General features: G+C 47.6%; 1 protein-coding gene across 3 annotated transcripts in view; it reads left to right on the forward strand.

The window, feature by feature from the left end:
- The first annotated feature begins 7,994 nt into the window (after window positions 1-7,994).
- Window positions 7,995-23,462, forward strand: part of SRC (SRC proto-oncogene, non-receptor tyrosine kinase) — a 257,634-nt gene continuing 242,166 nt past the window's right edge. For all 3 annotated transcript variants that reach the window (XR_015297608.1, XM_086932231.1, XM_086932230.1), the window contains exon 1: window positions 7,995-8,448. The gene's annotated coding sequence lies outside the window, so the exon portion shown is untranslated. The remainder of the gene's footprint in view (window positions 8,449-23,462) is intronic.

The raw sequence follows: 23,462 nt of genomic DNA on the forward strand, positions 1-23,462 counted from the left end.
GGAGCTGCGGACACCTTACGTCTTGGTGCTCGTAGATTTGTATTCTCGGTGGCCAGAGATAAAACTCGTCAGTGAAGTCACGACAAAGACTGTCATAGGATTCTTACAGGAGGTATTTATCCGAGAGGGGCTCCCCAGCAACATTCTCACTGACAACGGAGTGCAACTATGCTCGAAAGAGATGGAAGACTTCCTAGAAGAAAGAGGCATCAGACACAAGCGATGCGCATTATACCACCCAGAAACCAATGGCATGGTCGAACGCTTTAACAAAACCATCAAGGAAAGCATCCAGCTGGCCAAAGCCAGTGGCATAAGTTGGAAAGAAGAGGTGTGGAGACGGCTGGAGGCATACAGGTTCACGCCTCATCAGACGACGGGCGTCACCCCGTTCGAATTGCTCCGCGCAAGGACACCCAACACAAAACTTACCCCAGGGTGGATGGAGTGGCACAAGGGGTGGTCGGACCGAACCAAGGAAAAGGATAGCCTGAAGAAACAAGAACAGGCCATGAAGGTGAGGAAAGAAGGTTACGACCAACGCAAGGCCACACGGGAGGTTGAGTTCAGAGTAGGCGACGATATCAAAATCAAAGCTCCCACAGGGAAGGCAAGCTGGTCAGAGTACAGCAGCCCCACCAAAATCACCAAACTTTTCAAGAATGCGGTCAAAACCCAAGAAGGGAAAATATGGAACCTAGGGAGAGTGGTCAGGCACCATCCTCCAGTAGAAGTCACTGAAGGTGCAAGGGAGGGGGAGAGTGGTCCAAGACTGGATAGTGGTTGCGCCATCAGGAGGCCGTCGGGTGTCTCCCACCCAGGCCACAGGCCCAACAGGAGAGTGACCAGGCCTCCCAGGCACTTTGACCAATATGTAATGATGTGACTATTGCCATTCTGCCTAATACAAGTGTTTTTCCTATTTCTGCTTCCTGCTCATTGTTTTATCTAATGTTTTCAATTATTTCTGCAGGGAAGGGGGATGTGTGGTATCTCCCTCTTCTGTTTCCCCCCCGGCGGCTCTGCGTGTTATGGTGCTGCTCGCGGTGACATCACTTGGAATGTCACCGCGACCAGCGTTCCAAGGCGAGCGCCGGGGACACTCTGAGGCGTCATAAGTTCGAGAGGCTGTGGCTGAGGTCACAGGAGTTTGTATCCTGAATAAACTCCTCTTTGCTATTCACCACTCTGTGTACTGGCCATCTTTTGGTGAATTCCACAGTATTGTTATTCATGATAACTCTGGCTTTGTATTCGGGGTGGCCATCAGATATTAAGTTTAACTCAGCAATGAAAAGCGGGATCGCCCATAAATTAACTCCACCCTTGAGTCACCAAACGTGCAACAGTTTATTCCCAAACAAACAACAGTGCGGCGTGCTTTTATGGTACAGGACATTATGTAACATCAATGTTGCAAGTTCATTAATGAAGGAGGCTTGAGGCGGAAATGAACTCTGGGCTGAATGTTTATGGTAGCCCTAAAGGAAACAGGTGAAACTGCTACATAGTATCTGAGACACAGATGTAGAAACAGTTCTGGTCATAGTAAATCTTGAATTAGCCTACTCTGGGAGACATTTTCGACACCAGACCTACCACATCCCTTTTCCATGCACAATACATTTGTGCCTAAACACACACACTTGCTACAAGGCACTCACTACTTTTCACCAATGGATGGACAGTGAAAGATCCTGTTTTGGGGGCATAGATGGGATCATATATTTAAAAAAATGATCCTTTATAGGATTTTGTAAAATGTACGTATAAGTACTACAATTAAAGCAGTTAACAAACACATTGTCTGAAAACGTTACACACTACATTGACCAACTGTTACGCGGAAATAGAAGAGACAAGTGGAGATTAAGCGATTGTAAAACGCAAATTTGTGTTTTTGGAGTGTGGGGGAAAAATGAGCAAAAGAAGATAGTTTCAGTAAACCCCACTTCTAACAACATTGTCATGATCTCCCAGTGTCCCCACCCGAGCCCTTTCCTCACCCACTCGAGTCAACTGACAGCAGAGACTGATATCAGCCCCTTCACAGTTTGAATCCTTCTGGGTCTCATAGCTCCTGGGTGGTATCGCCTTGGCAAAAGCAATGTCAGTTCTTTCCATGACATAGAGTTCATCAGCCATACATCATCTCCCATTAGCCAAGAGGCAACTTAGTGGATGTGCGTTCAGGGAGCGTAACTAGGGGCTGGTTTCTCTTACTTCTCGCATGGTGGTTAGCTTCCACTGGTACAGCAGGTGCAGTAACACTGTTGCCCAGAGACTTGAAGGACCCACTGAACTCTCATTATTGGTGATTTTTGTAATTCAAACAGCTGCCAGGTAGACTATTTTCTTTCTTTCTCTAGGGCCCATGGTACAGTAGCTACTAGTTTGACAGTCAGAGGGACAGCGGCCTTACTCCTGTACGTAGCCCGATCATGGCACCGCTGGGAGCCCACCTAGCCTACATCAGCTTCGAGAAGTTAATAACTGATGCTACTGGCACTGACAGGCCAGCACCACATAGCTGTCCCTCACCCACACACCCTGCTGGCGTGTTCGTGGTTCAATCAATCAATCAGGATTTGTAGAGCTCGGCTGCTTCACCCGTGAGGGTCTGGAGGCGCTGTCTGATCATGCTGCTTGTTCATCTACTGGTTGAACATCCAGATCTTGAATTGCTGGAGCAATGGTGAGGCTTTGAGGTGCTGGGCAGGGTAGTTCCAGGTCTTGGCCCCCATATGGGAGAAGCAGCAGCCTCCGCTGTTTGTCTGGCAGATGCGATGCGCGGCTGTGAGGGATCCAGATTGCTGGTGGACTGTTGAAAAGTCATGCCTTGGTTGAAGTACGCATGTCTTTCATTGGGTAGTGCCTTGTATGCTTGTACTGACATCTCTTCATGACTGGTAGCCAGAAAACTCCCATGTTCCATTCCATTCGGTTATTCCGTTACTCTGACTGGAGTTGCATTTGGTTCCTGTCAGTTGCCCTTGCTTGTCGCATCAATAAAGTCTCTTTAAACTTATTTTTTATTGAAGTCCTTTCTACCAGATACTTTCTAGGAGATCAGTCATGTTGGTGTCATCAGTATTCTCAATGTGAAAGTTGGGGTCTCCTAGGAAAATGTACAGATTTGAGTCGATGACGATAGGAGTGATGAAGGCCGGGATGGTGTTGCAGAAGGGTTGCTGGGGTCCTCAAGGTCTGTAAGTGAGGGTACCTCGGTTTGTGGTTTTGCTGTTCATTTGAAGTTCGAAGTTAAAAAGCTGCATGAAGGGGGTGGTGTTGTCTGTGGTGATTGCACATTTGAGGATCTCTTTATAGATTATGGTGGTGCCGCCACCTTTTCCCTTGGTGCGCGATGTTATATCCAGCAAGGGTGACTGTGGAGATGTTGGGTGCTGATGCGGGCTTCAGCCAGGTTTCTGTGCTGAAGACGGTGTCTGGGGCATGGGTGGTGATGATGTCCCAGATTTCCGTGGCATGTTTTACAAGTGAGCTTGTGTTGATCAGCGGGCAGCTGATCTCTCTGGAGATGTTTGCACTGGCCTTGCTGCTGGGCGTGAGTGACGTGGTGTGACCGATGGGCATGGCGTTAGTTGTTTCCCTTGTAATGTAGTAGAAGTTGCAGTTCCGGCAGGAGAAAGGGGCTTCAGTGGTTTTGGGGAGGCCTGGGCGAAGTTGTTGTTCTGATGTACGGGGTCCAGGGCTTGAAGTTTGTCTGAAGTGAAGCGAAGGCGGTCCTTGCAGATTGGAGTCTTGGTGCAGTAAAAAGGTCCATGTGCACGCATTGCATGCCCTTTGTGCGAGTCCGCTGCAAGGGTGCGCTGTGGTCTCCATGCTGGAGGGCTGGAGGGTTGCTAGGAGGGTGGTGGCAGTTGTCTCCGCAAGGGAAGATACCAGGCGCGACTGGGTGCACCGCAGGGGGCGAGGCACGGGGAGCAGAAAGCCTGCTGATAGCAGACGAGGGAGGCCCCAAGCAGTTATGCATGACAAGGGATATGTCAGGAGGACCCAGTAGGTAGGGCAGGCAAGGGAAAGGGGGAGCAGAAGGGCAGTCAAGTACTGGGAACCTGGCGCAGGTTGAGCCGAGGGGCCAATGCCGGGTGCGGTGTCAGGAGGCTCAATGCAGCAGGGCACTGTATCTGAAGCTGTGGGCGAAAGAGGGGTGGCCCAGCCCAGTCTCCTCTGGGCTCTGATGGGTGCAGACGGCAACCTCCTCATGGTGGGAGTACTCATAAAATAGCTAGTAGACCCAGGAATGGAGTAGGTCAGTGACTTGCATGAATTATATAATACACTGTGTACACTTACTCTTTTATTTTGATCACATAGTATCCATTTAGGTACTGAGGAAAGCCACTAGACCCGGTGTGGGACCAGGTGGCTGAAACGTATAGACCACACATTCACAGAAGATGTAAGGGATCATAATTACACCCAGGTACAACTCTTTCTTTTTTAACCTTACCTCAATTACAGATTCCATAATAAAATCAAGTATGGGACGTTGGAGGTAATTTTAATACACATTTCAGAGATCCCATTAGTAATCCATTTTATATGTACTCCCACCATGAGGAGTTTGAGTCCACTCAGCCACATTAGGTGGCTGTGTGTCGACCCGATGATGAAGCATGCCATTGGGATACCACAGTGAGTGTTTCTTAAAAAACACTAAGGGATTCCTAATTGTAATAGGTTGTTTTGAGGCAACCCTCTCTCCTTGGATTTTTACAATAGTTTGTTCACATTACCCACTCCCCTTTGATTTATCTGGTTACGATTGAAAGTTGAGCGGCGGCTGCCACATACGTATGTCTCTCCTTTTCTTGATATTCTTTATAGAATGAGATTAGCATGATGGATTGGCAAAGAAACTGTATGAGCACTGGGAAAAGATGCATGTTATTTATATGACGTTGGTGATGCAATATCCGCGACATTACACAAAAGCTAAGGGAGACATGACTGTACTGATGTATTAATAGAACCTCAAAAAGTCATTAAAACCAGTTGAAATAAGTTTGCAGGCACTGAATGTATTGACCCCTCTGGATCCAAATGGGCTGCTGCACAAGTTCCATCCAAACCACACAAGTAAGCCTACATGGGCCATGCATGTAGTGTACCTATCGCAAATCACATATATAATTTCTACAGCTTTCTGAAGCTACCAAGGCATGCCGCCATTCCTACTATTCTTGCACCGGGGCCTCAGCACCACTTGAACCAGTGTGCATGGCACTTCCTGAGTCATGGCTACTATTAAGGCTGAGGGATGCATGGTCACCAGGGCCGGCTTTAGTGATGGTGGTGCCTGGTGTGACAATCATTTTAGCATTCCCATCTCTATAACCTCCTCCTTGGATTCTCTCACTACCACCGGGCAAAAGTGCCCTCATCTCTCCAATCATAAATGATTTCTAAGCCCAGCACACCCCCTGAGGTCAGCGCCTTCCTCCACAGGTCAGTGCCTAGTGCGGCCACACCAGTCGCACTGCCCTAAAACCGGCCCTGATGGTCACCATGGAGAAAGTGTGACTTTTGCATGGGGATAGAAACCTAATATCAATGGTGCCAACATTTCTGTTTCATATTAATGGTATTTTATTCTTATTGGTCCAAACCTGAAACTCAGTTAAAGATTAAAATGATGTTACTAGGGTACCATACATAAAGATTGTTTTGAATATAGAGCCTGGCTAGCGATTCTTATCAGAGTTGCATTTCCCTAAATGCACAGACTTCTTCCTACGTGCCTTGGGCCCTTTGTTGACTACTGTAATAAAACTTCATAATTCTGAACTGAAACTCAGGCAGTTTCAACTTCTGCTAATATAGGAACTGCTCTCTGACGTTAGAGAGATTTTGCTTATCTTGTTTCTTATTTGAACTCCAAAGTACAACTGGCCATTCTTTCTGAAAAGAGGCACACTCTGGACTGCATACATGCCTTCTGATCTGGTGAGTGGGGAAACCGAGAAGGGGTGGTCGTCTTTACAATAAAATGCTCCTGTGCAGTGTCTTCTATAGTCACTCCTGCCTATCATTCCTCTCCCTGCTCTACCCTCCACTCTTTCATTAACTCAGTCAAACACTGATACGTTCACACTTTATCCCCGCTCACACTTAAAATTATTTTTGTGATCCTTCCTACAGGGATACCCGCTGTCTTGTTATGTTATGCTATAAACATTTATAAAGCGTGTGGCTACTCAGAAGAGTGTTCTGGCACTGGCAGAAGGGGAATAGAGTCGCAAGAGGGTTTCTAGTTGTTAAAAAGGTGGTTTTTGAGCTTCTTTTTAAACAGGTCGAGGCTGTCTATCAGCCTCAAGTCGAGTGGGAGTCTGTTCAAAGAGGGGGGGTCCTAGGTAGGAAAAGGATCTCTCACCCATTCTGAGACGATTAATTGGGGGCATCTTGCCATGCATGCCAAGGAAGAGCGAATTGTGCGGGTGGGGGTGTAAGAACTGATTCTCTCTTTTATATATGATGCCTCTGTCCCATTCAAGGACTTATGCGTGAGGACAATGGCTTAGAACGCCACCCTCTTGTTTCATTGGGAGCCAGTTAAGGACTCTTTGGTGAGGAATCATCTAGGACCTGGGAGAAAGTCTGAGCATCAGTCTTGCTGCAGAGTTTTGTACCTCCTGAAGTCTATTGAGGAGGTAGTCAGGGAGGCCCAAGTACAGTGCATTCCCATATTCCAGTCTAGATGTAATCAGGGCCTGTACTACCTTTCTACCCGCTGCCTCAGATAGGAGCGGAAGAACTTTTTACAGCATGCAAAGCACGCTAAAGCAAGACCCAGCCAGAGTTTAGATCTGCGGAAGGAAGGGGAGGTCAATTTTAATTCCGAGATTCATGACACAGTTTTGCAGGGGGTCCGGGTGTGGAAGATTATTCGGCCAGCAATTGTCCGCAAAGTTGTGAGGGACAGCTCCAAAGGTTACAGCCTCCTCTTTCCCACCTTCATTATCTGTCTATTTCCCCTACTCCAACCCCCCCCCCCCCTGAATCTCTCACCTTGCCTTCTTTTCCCCCTACGTATTTATGCTTATTGTTTATCTCGACCTTACAAGTAACTATGTTGCCATGCTCTAAGAACTGTGTAACCTTTGTAACGATGTAACCTGTAACTATGATCTGATGCTCATGTAAAGCGCTCTGATACCTCCGGGTCTAGCCAGCGCTATATAAAACTTTTGAAATAAAATAAATCTGTCCTCCCCACAAACACACTCTACCACACTGCACTGCACTCATTCCATCACCCTCCCCAAGCAGCCCAAGACCCCAAAACCCTGGTGAAAAACAGTCAGGAATCTGCCTCCCTAAACCATCTTCTCCTAGAGACACTATACTCTGCACTGCTCTGGTCTGCACTCACCTATACGGAAAATGATGCGACTGTGAAAGAACTACAACGACTACGAGTCTCGTTGAAGTTGCATCAAAGGCAGTAAAGGGCGGCACTGCTGCAGCGTTAGGATTTTTTTTTCACCCTGATGGCGAGGGCAAAAATGGAGAGCCCAATAGGAACCCGTCTCAGCACCTGCATTTTAGAATTGCCGGTGCTGAGCACCGGCAGGACCCGGCCCACTTAAAGCCCGGCATTCAAGGATATGCAGCCTTGTACTACATCCCAATTATTTAAAACATCTGGACTACAAGTCCCGGGATGCAAAGGAAAATAGACTGCCTGCGCCTGGCCTCTTGATGCGTGGATGTGGAAAACTTAAGCGCTCTGACACAGACTGAAGAAGAGCGCAGGCGAAAAAGTAGCGAGATTGAAGAAATAAACACACGGAACAAAGGGGTGAAGGCGATAGGAAGAGATTGACGGAGATTTAATTTGAGGAAAAAGTGGAAAGGGGCTTGAGGACGGAATAGCACGAGAAGTGGAGGAGGGAAGCGTTGGAAAGGACGGAAGCCGCCGAGGGGGTGTATTTGGGAGCGGGGGCGGAGCCAGCTCAGCTGCAGGAGCAGGAGGGGGTGAAGTGTGGGATGCCTGCTCTCTCCTCCCCATCCTCCGCTCTGCTTCCGGTGCTCCTCCCAAAGCCCCCTGTGCTGCCGCCGCTGCCGGAGGTGATGTCCTGGGAGTCACGGACCGGGCTCCTCCGAGTGTCTGCGGTCTGGAGAGGATGAATCAGCCCTGGGGGCGGAGGTGGTGGCGCAGCGGCAGCAAGGAGTAGGCGGCAGCTGTGTCGGGTAGAATCATCCGGGGAGAAGTGCTCTGCCCCGGGAAGGGAGGTGCTGTGCCCGCGCCAGAGGTGTGCTGCCCCTGGAAGACACATCTGGCATCGGGAGGAAGGGCCCGCCCCCCCTGCCTGCGTGATCTGGGTCCCGGTTGGTACCTGCCCTCGCCCCGGTCTGCTCTTGGAGTGCCGGCTGCCCTTTGTGTCTGGAGTTCGGAGGGAGCCATCTGTGCCCCAGAGGACGGTAAGAGCACCCCCTTTCTATCCCCCCCCCCCCCCCCCCCCAAGCCCTGCCTGTAACTGACAGAGTAGCCCCGGCAAGGGGAGCCCCAGGGTCATATCCGGGTGGATGATCACAGTGGGCTTTCTCTGGGGGTCACGTTATCAGCTGAACTGTGTTTACTAATCACCCGTCTCCTCCCACCGCTCAACATCCAGACATCAGGGCGAACCCTCTCCACGCCCCTCACCAATGACAGTGATGAACGCCCTCTCTCACCCCACTAGACAAAAGTCACGGAGGGAGGACAGTCGCTTAATTAACCAGGGAAATCACACATTTCATAACATCACCTCCCTCCTCCCCTTAAACCACCACAAACAACCAAGCACACCTCCCTGGTAGCAGTGCCTTCTGCAATGTTAGGTTTTCTGGTGCTTTGCACAAGTCAGTGGGCTTTATTTACACGGCTAGATCGTGCACAGATGTTGCCCCAACCCTCCCAGCGGTTGGTGACTCGTATGCGTTCTTTATCTCTCTCCGTTCTGCAAGGGGCGGTAACAACACCGAAATCTGCTCATTTCGGAGTGCATCTCTGGGCTTGAAATCATATCTTAACGTGGCACTAGATACATAATATTAAATCACCTCAGCCCTCTTGACTTTGACACTTACTGACCCCTCGAGTAACTGTTCTGAAAGAGGTTCCGCAATAAGAAATTGGGAGACCGCGCTCGTTTCGAGTACACAAGCTAGTATGTAAACTCACCAAGCGGAAACAAAACTCTTTTTGAAACCGGATGCTATAATTTGTAATATGTCTCCTAACTGTACCAACCTCACTGGTCAGATCCCGCCTCCCCGAGTAGATTCCTCCAGGGGGCCGAGAATAATGTAATTTGTGGTCAAGATGGCGAATAACATCTGGAGAGTACAACGGTTCAGTATTTGGTGCCTCGTTGGCGTGGAAGCACACCTTATTCGGCAGTTATTGTTCTATGTCTATCTTTTTTTAGCGTTTTGCCAACTCTATTATCCAGTGAAGAGTGGCCATGGTACGTTAATGCTTTGCGGCCAATCAAAACACAGAGTTCACTCCAGGTTACTGCCTGATCTTGGACAGCATGGCAAGTGCATTGCTGCGAGGTGCTGGGCACCCCCCCGTTTAAATCTGAATATGTACCATACCTGAATGAATCCAGGTGAGGAGCTGGCATTGGTGCAGCAGGTGCTGTGGCACCGGGCCCATCGAACCCTTGCAATTGCTGTATTATACTTTACTCGCTCAAAAGTCCGTTTCTCAAATCCAGAGATCGATATATATGTATATGTATACGTGTGTGTGTGTATATGTATGTGTGTGTGTGTGTATATGTATGTGTGTGTGTGTATGTGTGTGTGTGTATATGTGTATGTGTGTGTGTGTATATGTATATGTGTGTGTGTGTGTATATGTATATGTGTGTGTGTGTATATGTATATGTATGTGTGTGTGTGTGTATATGTATATGTATGTGTGTGTGTATATATGTATGTGTGTGTGTGTATATATGTATGTGTGTGTGTGTATATATGTGTGCGTGTGTGTGTATATGTATATATGTGTGCGTGTATATGTGTGTGTATATGTATATGCGTGTGTGTGTATATGTATATATGTATATGTATATGCGTGTGTATATGTATATATGTATAAATATGTGTGTGTGTGTGTATATATATATATATATATATATATATATATATATATATATATATTTATCTGTGTGTGTGTGTATGTATGTGTATATGTGTGTATATATATATATATATATCTCTTTCAGCAAAAGAATCTTTACACGGCACTCCGTACTTTTAGGCCTCCCTTCCCTCTTGTCTCCTTAAATATGGATCTCGGTAGGGCGGCCGCTCTGTGTTCCCACACACACAGCCGGCCCTTGTTAGGCGATTGAAGCTGCAGCCTTTGAGTGGTTTAATTGGCTGGCAGAATATAACAGGATTTCCTACTCCCGGCCACTTACATCTGAAACGGGGTCATTCATGGCCAGCTGAGCGGAGTGACAGACTCTCCAGTCGCTTTGTGTGCTAATGAGCAGGCTGTCAGGAGAAGGTGAGCTTCGGCTGGGAGGAACCACTGTCTAAAATAGAAGGGGTGTGTTTGTGTTTTTATTACACATCTAACTCTCTCAACTATTGTGCCCTGAAATGCCAGGGCTTCACACGTGTGTATGAACCGGCCTTATGTTATTCTGGCTTGTTTGCACGGTTGCAGCGGGTTAATGCACCTGTAGCAAAGAACTGTGCGGCCTGTTAAAACCCTGGCAGAAGTAACTATGCTTTTAATGTTTCTCAGAATGCAGATTGTCCATGCTAAAAGGCAATTCAGTCATGAATTAATGCTTTATGAGATTGGCTAATAAAAAGTATTACATATTTACATATGAGATTAAAAAACGCAATATCATAAAGAACCAGTAAAAATGATAACAGATTAATTGTGTAGAGTGTTTTACAAGTTTTCTTCTGAAAGGAGGCTGGTGAGTGGTGACCCACTTCATTGTGTTAGTGATAAATGTTGTATGAAGCTTAATTATTTCGCACATGGATCGGAAAGGCTCATCCTTTTATCGTTCTCAGATGAAAGGGCGGAGTTGAGTTTCAATCAGGTGAAAATAGTATCACCAATTTTTGTTGGTGTGTGTTTATGTAATGTGCCTCAGGCACTTTTCGTACGTGTTAGCCTCTAGGCGCGGTGCCAATTCAGGCAGGAGCGAGCCATGATCTGGCCAGCCAGATGTCAGGCGAAGAGTGGGGGCATCAGAGGGTTTCAAGAATCATGGCTCGGAGGGGTGGCCCTGACATGAGGTAATATTCAAGCTCCGAGATGCATCTACTCTGTGGTTGTGCACTGTAAATGTTCATTTGGTATCCTTTCGCACGTGGTGGTGTTCACTGTATGGTGGTGTTCGCAGGTATCGCGGGCCACGAGGTTGGTTTGAGCACGCATCATCGATTTTTTTTTATTTTTTATTTTTTGGTGCAGGGCAGTGCCACTGACACACCTGGGAGATGTTGGCGCCCCCGCCCATCGGCCGTGCCCACTGCTGACGCACCACGGTCCGCGTGCACATACGCTGCACACATTTGAGTCACACCTGCCACTCGCCCCTCCCAGAGCCCCGATGGTATGCTCCTAAGTCATGGCGTAAGCGCGCTTTGAAGGAGGTGCACCCAGTTTAGGGGGTGGCTGGACTCTACACTAGGAGGAAACGTCCTCCGTGTACATGTGCTTGTACCTGAGATTTCGCTCTTAATAAATACAGGTTAAGCAAATGATGGAATTAGTAAAGCGCTGCATCCTTCTGCATCTCAGCACTGGGTCTGTAGGTCAAGCCATCCCATGCAATGTTTAGGCTTGAGTTTTAGTTGTTTCTCGGACCTGTACTCTCTCTGCCTCTGTGGGGGACATATCCCAGGAAGGTGTAATGTTTGACCAGATGCGTACATCTATGTGGTAGATTTAGTGACTAGACAGCTCCTGGCCATAGGTGCAACGCCTTCTAGACGGAGCATCTTATACCAGCCTTGCTTCGGGTGGGTGATGCCTGTTTTTGGTAAGGTCGGTTCCTACCAGAGCAAGACCAGTCTGATTTGTATATGATGGGCCTCGGTCTGTTGTGGCCAGGGCACAAAACCTAAAAAAAGAAGTGGGGGGACGCTGTCACTGGAAGTGACGTCACGAAAGGTGGCTTGCACCATCGGGCTCATTGCCTCCCCTCGCTCACCCCTTAGATGCGATTGCATCTGAGAAGTCAGCGCCTGAGCAGCGTGCTGTGAGCTCCAAGCTCCTCGTCCCAGAGAGGCCAAAGAGTGAAGTCCAGCTGTGTGGCAGTGGGGACAGCGCCACCCAGTAAAATAAGTGGGGCGGACGCCGACCACCTGCGTTGTACCCCGACTCAAGACCTGGTTGTGGCCCCGAGTGCACACACAAGATGTAATCTGGATCACATGATTGCTATTGGCTGAGATGGTTGCTAGCATTCCAGCGATCACCTCTGTAAATTCTTTAATCCAACCTTTTAAGTGAGGCAGGGATGCCCAGGCGTGGGGTCCCAGTCTTGCTGTGCCCAGGACTCCAGCCACTCCTTACTGATTTGATTTTATTTATTTTAAAAGTTTTATATAGCGCTGGCTAGACCCAGAGGTATCAGAGCGCTTTACATGATCAGGATAGAATAAGGCACACGTGGTAGAAAAAGTAAAAAACAACCAAATTACAAAAATCAAGGAGGAAAGAAACAGGAGTTGAAGCAGTATAATATTGGAATATAGGTAGATTGGATTCCAGGAAGAGGGCCATATATTACAGAGACAAATATGGTATAGTGAAATGAGATCAGGAGTCAGGCGTAGGATTAGGATCCCCCAGTCTTACTTAAGGAGGTGGGTTTTGAAGTCTTTTATTGAAGCTGGCGTACGAGAGGTTACAGCAAAGGCTTTTCGGGAGGGAATTTCAGATAGTAGGGGCATTTCCAGAGAATGAGCGGGATTGTGTGGCTTTCTTTCTGTGCAGAGGAGGGATTAGGAGGAGTGCGTTGGAGCTTATCAGAGGACGAGTGGTACCAGCGATGAGGAGTTTCTTGGATAGGTACTGCAGAGTGTTTTGGTGGAGTGCTTTATGAGTAATGCAGGCCGTTTGTAAGTTGATCTCCCTTCGATAGGAAGCCATTTGAGAGCTGGGGAGATATGATCGAAGCGTTTGCAGTCTGTGATGACCCTTGCTGCAAGGTTGAGCACAGCTTTAATAGGAGCAAGGTGGACCTTGGGGATTCCGTTGAGGATGGCGTTGCCATAGTCAATACCTGAAAGAACCAGTGATTGAACTGCCAGTTTAAAATCATCGATGGTTAAGAATGGTTTGATTTTCTTGAGGTGACTGTTGCTTCTGTTCCTATTCGCAGGCGTGTTGGACTGTTCCTGTTGGAGCAGGAACACACCTAACTTGCCTATGGATGTCCCTCTTTGTCCTGCCATTTGATTTTCTTAAAAAAAAGTGATCGGATATTCTTCTGCCCAAGTCGTTGCCAATGGATGAGACTTTTGCATGTGGTTTCCTCATTGGTTGAGGGACACAATCGGTTTGGTTGTACTATTGCTGTGCACGTGTCTGTAAGACATATCAGGATGTGGTTTTACCAAAAGAGAAGTTAATAAAAAAAAAAATATATATATATATAACTAAGAACTAGTTTGGTTGCCTCACCAGTGCTCCTACCGCCTCTGATTATATCACTGGGCATTAGTGTTTGGAGGGACTTTGTAAAAGACTTGAAGTGTCCATGCAAGGAAATGCTACAGAAGATATAGATTGTGTTGTGTGAGTGTATTATTTGTAGTGCTTACTACCCATGATGAGAGGTTGAAGCACTTCACAGAATCTTTGGTGCAGAGCATTTGTTTGTTGTGCTTTCAGATGTTCTACGTAGCTGAATATTATTCAGGCTCCCAGTGTTGTTGTTTATTTTTTGTCTTTTCTGTCTATATTTATTCTTCTTTATTGGTTTCTAATTTTATTGGTATTTATATTTTTTGGCTGAGAAAAAAATGAACTTGTATTTAGTATACTTCCCTTATTTACTCAATTGATACATGTACTCTCGTCATTTCTGTAGGGTTGTAGTGCGCCAAGTAGTTACATAAATACAAGCATTAGAAATGCAATAGGTCTCGCAGCATTAGAGTTAGTGCTTTTAGAATTGTTAATGGTTTTTTTTGTAAATCTTTAGCATGAGGTTGAGGGTGAGGGTGAGGGGTTGAGGGTGAGTGAGGGTGAGGGTGAGGGTGAGGCTGAGGGGTTGAGGGTGAGGGTGAGGCTGAGGGGTTGAGGGTGAGTGAGGGTGAGGGTGAGGCTGAGGGGTTGAGGGTGAGTGAGGGTGAGGGTGAGGCTGAGGGGTTGAGGGTGAGGGTGAGGCTGAGGGGTTGAGGGTGAGGGTGAGTGAGGGGGTGAGGGTGAGGGTGGGTGAGGGTGAGTGAGGGTGAGTGAGGGTGAGTGAGGGTGAGTGAGGGTGAGTGAGGGTGAGTGAGGGTGAGTGTGGGTGAGGGGTTGAGGGTGAGTGAGGGTGAGGGGTTGAGGGTGCCTGACCACATGTCATCGACAGGAATACTTAAATGTGGCATTTTGTGTCGGTATACAGTGATTAAATGCAGTATCACATTTCTTATGTGCCCCTAATTTTTATGCGGTGTGCATTCAAAATAAAATTGGTTCCTAAAAGTCTTCAAAGTCCACCTGATTTTTGGAAGCAGTGGCACTGTTCAATTAGAATATGCAATATTTAATTAAAGCAAGTAAACCAAGTAACAATATATTTGAATAACATCGAGATTTAACTTGAAGAGCTAAATCCTCTGACAAGAAGCATTCCCGATAAAAAAAAATAAACAAGTTGAACGCGTCCTGGAACTGCGGTCAGTGGTAAACCCTACCTGGTGAGACCTGTGGAGACCCCTGCGACACACCAACCGCTTGCCGCCAGGATTAAACAGATTGGGTGGATCTGGTCGACCCCAAAGTGGAGCCTGTGCCTGCACGCCATACTGTGAATGGGCCCGCTTTCTCTTTACAAGTGGTAACAAGAAAGGGTGGAGGGGGCAGGGGAGGAGGGGTCCGGGGAGGAGGGAAGGGCCAGAGGGACTTGATGGGAGTGGTGGGGGGGAGGGGGAGGGTATAGAGAGGGAGAGGAGGAGAGACAGGACAGGGGGAAGCAGCAGAGACACGGCGGGTAAAATAAACAAACAAGCCTTTAACTTCCTCCCTTATTGGCTGTAAAGAAAACGTGCTTCAGGCAGGTTAGGCTGCGGCAATCGAGTCACAGTAGGTTCGTCATACATTCTCCTGACCAATCCCCATGCGATGCTTTTGGTGTGCAGGTGGGCGAGTTCTTGGGCATCGATGTCACGCTGGAGACGATGCAAAGACGAATCGCAGCCAGAGGGCACAAGCCGGCATCCACTTCAAAGGATGTCACAGCCATTAGTTTCAAAATAAAGACAGGTTTTGAAAATCCACTAATACATTTATTGGATTTTAACGACGCCCACAAGCCATCAGATTGCTCCACGCGCGCACAAAGTTCGAAAGTAATTGCATCCTCTTAAACAGCGCGAGCTTCGCTCATCTGCAAAGCCGCCTTACCAGATATGCTTGGTCAGCACGCCACTCATTTTGCTTCCTGTCCCTGACACAAAGTCCTTCAAATGGCCCGATAGTGCGCTGCGTCTCACAAACACGGGCGGAAAACAAATCTATTGCTAATGTCTGTTGTGGAGCGAGCCCCTCAGACAGTCATTTCCCGCTGCAAAATATGTGAGAACGCATGCCAGCCCACCTGAAGCACAAATAGCCAGACACTGACGGACATCTCGGCTGGTCACATTGCAAGACAACAATCGGCGGCTGGAAATCATTACCCCTCGTTGTTTTACTCTACTGAAGCCTCAAAAGACCTCCTTAAATTAACACCGGATATCCGTCTCAGAAAGAACCACTTAACAAGGTGCACAATTTAAAATACTGGATTTGTATAAGAAAATTGCAGTACTGGAAAAAATATTCTATTTTATCGAGGCTTAAAAAAATGATCGATTGCTTACTTTAAGTCCAGTGCTCACCACATCACCCACAGGTTGCAGTGGGCATCTTTTTATACCTCAGCCCTTCCCCGCCCTCACCAAGTACCTGGTGCACAGGCGTCTTGAATAGGGGTTGAGAGGGAGAGCCCGGCGCACAGTGACAGGTGGGGAGCAGGGAACACAAAAGGAAGGACTGAAGGGGGAGGGGGGACTGCGAGGAAAGCGGGCATGGCCCCCAGGGATCGGAAGCAGCATTAGGACGGCCCACTGCGAGGGCAGGGAAGAGAGGTTCAGGGCACTGAGGATGGGAGCGGGAGAGAGACCACGCCAGCAGGTGAGGGACAGGGCACAGCACCAAGGGACAGGTAAAGCACTGGACCCAGAGACTGGGAGGAGGTAGAGGAGGCAGGGGCACAGCGACTGGGAGGAGGTAGAGGAGGCAGGGGCACAGCGACTGGGAGGAAGAGGAGGCAGGGGCACAGAGACTGGGAGGAGGTAGAGGAGGCAGGGGCACAGAGACTAAGAGGAAGAGGAGGCAGGGGCACAGAGACTGGGAGGAAGAGGAGGCAGGGGCACAGAGACTGGGAGGAAGAGGAGGCAGGGGCACAGAGACTGGGAGGAAGAGAGGAGGCAGGGGCACAGAGACTGGGAGGAAGAGGAGGCAGGGGCAGAGAGACTGGGAGGAAGAGGAGGCAGGGGCACAGAGACTGGGAGGAAGAGGAGGCAAGGGCACAGAGACTGGGAGGAAGAGAGGAGGCAGGGGCACAGAGACTGGGAGGAAGAGGAGGCAGGGGCAGAGAGACTGGGAGGAAGAGGAAGCAGGGGCACAGCGAGAAGGCGCAGAGACGGAGAGGGACAGGACACAGAAGTGAAGAGGAACAAGGTATAGTGACCGAGAAGTTGGCGAGGGGCAGAGCACAGAGACTGGAGTCAGTAGATGGAGAGAGACTGAGCCTGAGAGGAGCAGAGGCACAGGGCACACGGTGCCAGCAGGAGAGCAAGCAAGACGCATGGCACAGTGGCTGGGATCAGGGGATGGAGAGAGAGAACCTGTGAGGAGAGGGAGCGGTGAACCTGCATGGGACATGGCACAGAAAGGGGAGGAGGTTGCGGGCAGGGCATGTGCCAGCAGAGTAGGCGACAGAGAGAGAGTGGCACAGACCTCGGTGCAGACAACGAAGGTCAGGGAACAGTGGTTTGAGAGTGGGAAGCTGAGGTGCAGTTTGTGGGCGCGGTAAAGAGGAGCAGTGCTGGCTATGCCAAGGTACGGGGAGCTGTAACTGGGAGAAGGGAACATTGGTGTGAAGGAGAACAGGAGAGGGGCAAAGGACAGAGTGGCACTCGTAGTAAGAAGAGGAGGAGAGCGAGGGTGAACAGATGTCTACCACCGCCCCTGTGGTGTCCGGCCATTGCTGTTCTGTTAGCAGAGCCAGCCCACCTGAAGCACAAATAGCCAGACACTGACGGACATCTCGGCTGGTCACATTGCAAGACAACAATCGGCGGCTGGAAATCATTACCCCTCGTTGTTTTACTCTACTGAAGCCTCAAAAGACCTCCTTAAATTAACACCGGATATCCGTCTCAGAAAGAACCACTTAACAAGGTGCACAATTTAAAATACTGGATTTGTATAAGAAAATTGCAGTACTGGAAAAATACACCCCTGTGGTTGTGTTTTTTTAAGTAATATACCTTACCTGAAAGAATCAAAGACAAACAAGCGCTGGCAAAGTTCCTTGCCGAAAACGTGCAGGCGAGGTGCGACACGGCAGGAAGACGGAAGGAAGAGAGGGGAGGGGGAGGAGAAATGCGACACGCGGGAGGGGGCGGGCAGGGGAGGGGGCGGAGAGGGGAGAGGTGCGACACGGCAGGAAGACGGCAGGAAGAGAGGGGAGGGGGAGGAGAAATGCGACACGGCGGGAGGGGGCGGAGGGGTAAACAAAGACGGACGTGCACGCGCCCGTGACTTTTAAGGTCAATGCGCATGCGCATAAGCTTAATGCGCATGCGCATTGACCTTAAAAGTCACGGGCACTGCAAGGAATCGCCACGATTCCTTGCAGTGTGGATAAAGAGTGGATAACTCGCAATACTCTCGCCTTGCTCGATGCGCATGCGCATCGACAGGCGAGACCTAATAAACCAACACAGTGATGTGAAAAACATAAACATTGCAATAGTAGAACTTATACTCGCCAGGAAGTGTTAGTTTTCCTTGAAAATCATCTCTTTTTTACACCTAAAGTTGTCAATGTACATACCTGTTACACTGTCAGTCTTGATCGAAAGCATGTGGAGACACTTGATAAAGTTCAGATTTCTGTATTTTTCATTATTAAAAATAAATGCCAACATTGAACCTGATTGCCTTCTGTCTGTATTGATGCGTGAAAATTAATAAAAACAGAAAACTGTGAGTCTTACGTTATCCCGCATTATTAGAGTTGATACTTTAAAAATGATTTGATTTACTAAACTGATTTGCTCCATGCAATTTGTTTTCTAGAAACACGTTGTTATTGATTCAGATGTTGTGCATTCCTAGTTGTCGCTGTGATTAAAGGGAATGCAGGACATGCTGTGTAGGATGTGGCTTATTCACGTGTTTGATTGTCCAGTACAGTTTGTAACTGGAGGGCAATAGTGTTAATAGAAAATACAGTTGTACCTATTTTGGGCCATGTTTCTACCAGCTTGGTCAGTGAGTCTGGTGGGAAGAGTTAATTGGGATTTATTTAATAAGGTTGAGCAGTATAGTACCGAAGGTGCCTTTCACAGACAAGGATTCAGTTAGAAGGCGTATGAAATAAGCCTATTATGCAAGCTATGCATCTTTTGTTAATGACTCACCTGATGTGTGATGCCAAGGTGTATAAGTGTAAGAAGACATTTTTATGAACCCTTTTGTATTTTACATATATATTTTGAAATCTTCAAATTAGATAAAAACCTGACATTTCGCAGAATCTCATTGGTACTGTTCAGTGTTGTGAGAGACCAAAGCAGGACTTAACCTCCTTTCCAGATGTAACCTGATATTCATTGTGTCTCAATGATATGTTGTCCTGGTGTGCTGTAATTTTTAGGTGAAAGATAATTTAATGTTTTTTTTTTTTTTTAAACGGAGAGGCCTAGAATGCGGATCAGTACTTCACAGGGCTTAATTCCTGGTGTTGTCATTTGACATTTCTTTCAAAGTTAAATACAGACATGGTGCATGTTTCTTTCTTGACCATGTGCAGTATAAAAGAAGTTTTCAATAAAGTTCTTGAACTTTGCATATGTTGCGCATGTGTCCAATGGTTTGAAGTTTCTTGAAGAATTACAACACTGCCACAAGTTGAGTCAAGTGCTCTTGCCTGCACCGTGCCTATTAATGAAAGCCACATCTTTTTACCCATTTGGTGTCGGAAATGATTTTTTTTCTTCATTTTATAAAGGTAGGATCATTCTTCTCAAAGCCTAAATAAGAGAAGCTTTCAACAGTGGAAATAAAGTAAAATGATAATTATCATTTCATTTGTTCCTGCTACGGGCGTTTTTGCGGGGTGCGACTGCTCTGCTCTTACCCGGTGGTCACGTGGTATATATTGACTACGTGGCAGTAATTTGCTTTGTCAATTTTCCTGTCCAGCCACCCTGTTCTGTTTTTCCTCTTGTTGAGATCCAGGCTGGGCAGACGTTGGATCCAAAACCTTCACTGTTCTACAGTCTGCTCTTAGAGCAGGCGGGAAGAGTGGTACGCAATGACAGACTGGTCGGCCTTCTCTGGTCAGCCAAACAGTCATGCGTACTTTGCATGTTCTCCACCCATTCTGCATTACAGCCTGGGCAGAGAACATGCCCAGGCTTCAATTCCCTGGCTGAGCGCTGAACCACAGCATCAGATGAATCGCAACTCTGCATTGCAGCGTTGTGATTGGTCAGGGGAGCCTGGATATGCTTCCTGTTCCTGGCTGGGAAGATGGAGGAGAGATGTGGTGAAGAGGTATGGTGTGTTTTTTTTTTTCCTCATTCTTTTTTAAATCCTCTCCCCTCAGCCGCCCCACGATCCGTGCCGGCTGCCACTGGTCTACAGTGGTCTTTTTCCCTTTTGCTTCTAAGGCACCACATTGTATCTTCAGAAACCTCAACAGTACCAGGTCGTGATGTGCTGTCAAAACTACCATCAAGGATCTGTCCTGGTGGTTGCTGGGGGATGATGTAAAGCTAGCAGGGTGCGTAGTATCATACAGCGGGTGGAGGGGTCCTGTCACAAACATGGTAGCTGCTGATGTTCTGTTTGAACTGAAAGTGTAGTAATTTGTTCCTTGATCTGTTCTCATTAAACCGCAGTAACATGTACAGACCATTCCACAGTTTGCCCAAGCACACTGTGTCTCTTTGCCTTCATTCTTCCTTTTGAACCTGTTTGAGCATGAGTATTTTTATTCTAGGCTCCGGCACGAATTTGCCCACTTGTTCTACAAGTTTCACTTCTGATTAAGTTTTGGAAACGCATACACGATGCTTGCATCAATAACCTTATATGCTCCACTCGATGACAATCCTCAAGAATACCTTCCTTCACATATTCATGTTGGAATTCATACTCTTGACTGCCACATGGACCTGAGGAATGAATGATCGCATGGTGTCAAACAAAATACCCAGATATTTGACCTTATCCACTGGTGAGTACCCACTGTCCAGCTTTTTTTGCTGGCATGTGGACAGTTTTCCTGTTGACATTCCCATTTTGGACACCCCCACTTTATCCCCACCAGATTTTTGTGGTGCAGACAGCCCTGCCTCATGGTGAATTTATTCCAGGCTTTTGGTGATGTTGTTCTGGCACCCCCAGGTCTCTTGGTGCTGCCTGCTTTGAGCTGGATGTTGGTTTAACTGCGGATATGGGGAATTCAAAGGTGGCGTCAGTTGATGAGCTGGTTAGGTGGTATATGAGCGCACCTATTGGCACACTTGATGCACAAGACCAGTTCTGTAGGCATTGGCTTGAGAGCGAAGAGTTGATCCATTCTCGTACTGTTCTGATTGTCTGCCCATTCTTATAAGTGATTAAGAAGTATTTGGTGATCCAGATTTTTGGTTGCTTGATCTATTGAGTATAGGAGAGTGTTGGCACCTAGAATAATTGGAGAAGCACAGAGCCCATTAGCTTTCTACAGACATGTCTAGTTGTTTCATCAACAGTGATAAAGCACTCGCGCTGCTTCTTTAAACTGTCCACATAGAGGATATGTTCAGATCCAGGGACTGGTGAGGAGTGCTTGGTAATATCCCTTGTTTGGTGCTGTCTTCTCTTGCTTTCAGTGACTTTTCAATTCTCTCATGGTTTCATTCTCTCTCTCCAGTAAGAGCTGCGTTCAAGCCGCCAATTCTTTTGTTGAGCTGTGCACGCATACAACCTAACACAATATGTAACACCTATTATATAGATGACTCTCTAGTAAATGGGATTTTTCTGAAAAAATATTTATTTATATGCACAGTAAAAAAAGTATAATTTAGTACACGCATCAACAGGGTGGAAGTCCAGAGTGCCCGGCTGTTGCGGATGAGGAGTCATGATGCTCAATGTTTGAGTTATAAAAAGTACGACCCATTGACATAAGTGGATTGTGTCACTGAACCCAGTTTATTGGGCTTGGGCCTTAGGTTTAGTCTGGAATATTTCTTTTTATTTATTTTATTTAAAGAGTTTTATGTAGCGCTGGCTAGACCTGAAGGTATCAGAGCGCTTTACATGAGAATCATCAATGTAACAGAAAAAGATCAACAAGTACACAATACATAAAAAAAAAGGCAATACAATTAGGCGAGGAGAGAAAGGAGAGAGAGAAAAGTAGTGGAGGGGACAGGGGAGGTGAGGAAGGGGGGGAAAAGGGAAGATACAAAAAGGAGAGACGAAAGGAAGTCTGTCTAAAGACCGACTGGGTAGGTGATGACCAAGGAGGGAATCCACGGCCCAGCTCCCCTATAGCTCCATCGGGCATCAGACAAAATAGCTAGATCTCAATTGATGAGGGAAAATTCACAGATAAACAGGGTGGGGACTAAGGGTCAGGACAGATGAGGGAAAAGGTCAGTAGCAGGATAATGGAGAAGAGTAGAGCGGAGAGGGGTAGGGGGAGGAGGGAGATGAGGTCAGGAGAGACGCAGGAGGGTTTGTTGCGGCCGTCATTTTAGGCAGGTACAGGCAGTATTTACATGAGGATCAGAGTTACAGGTTACAAGTTACATTTGTTCCAAGAGCAAAATAAACATAGGAGAAAAGAATTTCCGTAACTTTGCTTTCATCAGGGGAGGAATGTGAGAAAAAACAGAGAGATGGGGAGAAGCTGTGCCCCATGTCCGGCTGGGTAGGTGACGGCCGAGGGGATGAACCCGGGCCAGTCTCCTCTATAGCTGAACCGAGCGGCTCCACCGGGCATCGGACATAGTGCTCGGACTCCGCTGTCAGGATAATGATCAGGTGCAATCAGAGAATGTCATAACAAAGTGGGGGAGTTGGAGAGATGAGATACCACAGTTCGTCAAAAACCCAATGCCATCTTGAGGTCAGGAACTGTCCTGAGAGGGCTCTATAAGGAATATTTTGGCTTAGAATAAAGAGTGTAGGGGGTCCCCAGGCACCTCCATAGTGATGCCACTCCACCACTTCCCAGGAGGTGTTCTCCTTCAGAAGAAACAATCATGTGCCCCTCCCCAACACTGGGGATCAGGTTCAACACCTGCAAAATCCAAAGCTGGCACCCATTTCCACCGATGGGGGTAGAGATCTCAAAGCTCCTGCTTGCCGCTGGTCAACAACTCCGAGCAGGCCTGTATGAAGATTCCCAAAGTAGTAGTCCGTTTCAAACCTGCATTCTGCCTCCCTATGCGGCGGGCGCCGTGTTAAGGTCAGGCAAGTCCTGCCTGGGGGCCATATTAAAGTCAGTCAAGTCCTGCCCGGGTTCCTCCGGTACAAATCTTAGCCCACCAGGAAGCTGGCGGGCCGCCTCACCGCATCTCCAAGGGCCCCCTTCGCTATAGATGAGCACTGTGCTCCCCCCGTGCGACCTGACTAGACCTCAGGTCCTCTCATTGAAAGGATGAAGCAGGAAGTGGTACTTGCCTAGTGTTGCACAGCCATCTTGTTTTCTGTTTGGGTCAAAGAGTGGGCTTAGCCTCTTGCTATTGAGCACAAGGTAAAAAGTTTAGTTCAGGAGGGTTGGGCCTTTTTAAGTCGAGCATACAAAACGGAGCTGTCTGGTTGAAAAGGGCATGTTGTCAACTTACCAAGAATTTACAGTGGGTTTTAAGCCCTCCATTTGCTTACCGTCGGTTGGCTTTAATGTCTTATTTTTTTTTTCTTGTTCAATGGCTTGCCTTGTCAATTTTGCTTGTACATACCTTGGAAT

Source organism: Lissotriton vulgaris, chromosome 7 (genome assembly GCF_964263255.1).
Source record: "Lissotriton vulgaris chromosome 7, aLisVul1.2, whole genome shotgun sequence".
Lineage (NCBI taxonomy): Eukaryota > Metazoa > Chordata > Amphibia > Caudata > Salamandridae > Lissotriton > Lissotriton vulgaris.